This window comes from Canis aureus, chromosome 31, assembly GCF_053574225.1.
Source record: "Canis aureus isolate CA01 chromosome 31, VMU_Caureus_v.1.0, whole genome shotgun sequence".
NCBI classification, from domain to species: domain Eukaryota; kingdom Metazoa; phylum Chordata; class Mammalia; order Carnivora; family Canidae; genus Canis; species Canis aureus.
The window spans coordinates 39,236,443-39,238,549 of record NC_135641.1 but is presented as its reverse complement, the minus strand read 5'-3'; the positions used below and the strand labels follow the sequence as shown (position 1 = coordinate 39,238,549).

At 38.8% G+C, this 2,107-nt stretch overlaps 1 protein-coding gene across 1 annotated transcript in view; it reads left to right on the top strand.

The window, feature by feature from the left end:
* Nucleotides 1–2,107, top strand: part of LRRC31 (leucine rich repeat containing 31) — a 115,946-nt gene that overhangs the window by 691 nt on the left and 113,148 nt on the right. The window lies entirely within an intron of this gene.

Here is a 2,107-nt window from a genome sequence, read left to right as displayed (position 1 = left end):
GTGAATGATTCTTCCAACTCCAACTATGATTATTTTTTTTTGTTTTTTGTTTTATGATATGTAACTCTTTTATTTATATTATTTTTACTTTTATTATTTTTTAAATTCGAGATCTAGATTCTTATTTATTTATTTATTTATTGGAGTCCAAGTTGTCAACATATAGCGCATCACCCAGTGCCCATCCCGTCGAGTGCCCCCCCCCCCCCATTCTTTTAGAGAGTCTCAGGCTTGCAGCTGAACCTCAAAAGATACGGCATGGATGATTATTTCTAGCTGTCTTCTGGACATTTCCACGGAATGTCCAACGGGGGAAAAAAAACAAAATCACCATTTCGCCCTCCAAACCTACCCCTATGGCTGTATCTTAGACCTCTGGTAACCTTGTCATTGTTCCCCCGGTTACTCCTATTAGAAACCTTGGAGGTATCCCAACCGTGCTTCGCTGATCAATCACCAGCCCAACTGATCCTGCAGCACAGATGTTTGGAATTCTTTCCTGCTTCATCATTCCTACTTGCCGGCTCCCAGTCAGCTCTTTAGCAGGGCTCACCTGGGCTGTTGGCGAGAGCCTCCCTCTCATTGGAGCCCAACTCCAGGCCCAACTCCAAGGCGATCCTCCGCTCCCCCACCCCAGGGCCCCCCCAGTTGTGACCCACACAGGCGCCCCATTATTTTGTTATTTCAAATACAAATGGATTTCATGGACTTCCATAAGGAGGCATGTAATATCTGGTTGTTTCTTTTTTTGTGATGTTAGCAGCCACTCATGATCATCATCTAGATTCTCTATCTTTCAGGGGTGTAAAACAGTGATACTCAAATTCTTCTTTTGCTTTTTAATAGCTGTAATGCTTCCACAGGGGAAACAGTTGCATAGTTGTATGGATGCTTAGCTCATGAGGGCTAATGTTCACACGTGTAAGCCAAATTTCAAATTTCTCCTAGTTAATATTTGCATAAAAACATCTCAAACCTTCTTCCCAGCACTCCATTTATATACTGGATGGCGGGGGCAGAGAGTTTTTCCTATCCACTTCTTGTTCTGCTTTCCCTTTGAATTTACATCTCACTCCTGTCGTTTGGCTCCTCTTTCTTTTCTTTTCTTTCTTTTTTTTTTTTTTTTTTTTGGCTCTTCTTTCTTTCCCCAAGGAGGAGCATTGCCTCTTTCTCTGTCTTTTGCCAAAGCAAAAGTTTTCTTTGCCCCTGGGTTCTGTCATTTCTTCTCCCTGGTGCTCTGTCTGAAAGTTGGATTTCTCTTGCTTCACACAAGAGAGAAGCTGAGGTGATCTTCACTCTTGACTGGATTCCTTTGGGCATAGAGATAAAAATTATTAAAAAAAAAAAAAAAGACCAAAGAAAGGGTTCTCCGCTTTGAATCCCATTCTAGAGGATTCAAACTGATGAATAGGTGGGCATTTGAAAAATTCAGTTTCTTGGGCTCTACCATCCCAGCAATTGGAAGAGAAAAGTCTCTAGAAATATTCCCATTGATCAGACTTAAGTAAACTGGAAACTGGTGTATTCAGATTTTTGTTTTAAACACTTTCTCTGGGTCCATTTTGTATGTTAAACATATGTGTGTGACTAAATCAAAAAGAAAGAAATTATAGGGAAGTGTAGCGAATAAAATGGCCAGGCCTTTTTGGGGCATGATTTTTATAAGAGCATTTAAAGATATGCAGTTAATAATGTCAGTGACTCAAGCTATTAAAGTTATTACAAAGAAAAAAATTAATATAAATATATAAAGTAAAATACAGTAAGCCCCATTTTATTTGAAAATTGATTTAATATTTTAAAATAAGTTGATTCTTTAGACTTCTAGCATAAACAAGAAATGGCATAAATAACACATTGAGTATGTATCATTGAAAAGCATAGATCTTTTGGAAAAGTGCTATATGTATATATATTTAACATGCTAATATTTTTAAATGCATATTTTTATGTTTAATATTTAAAAATCACTTTGTCAGGGCACCTGAGTGGCTCAGTTGGTTAAGGGTCCAACTCTGGGTTTCAGCTCAGGTCATGATCTCAAAGTCATGAGATGGAGCCCCACATTGGTCTCTGTGCTCAGCGCAGAGTCTGCTTGTCCCTCTGC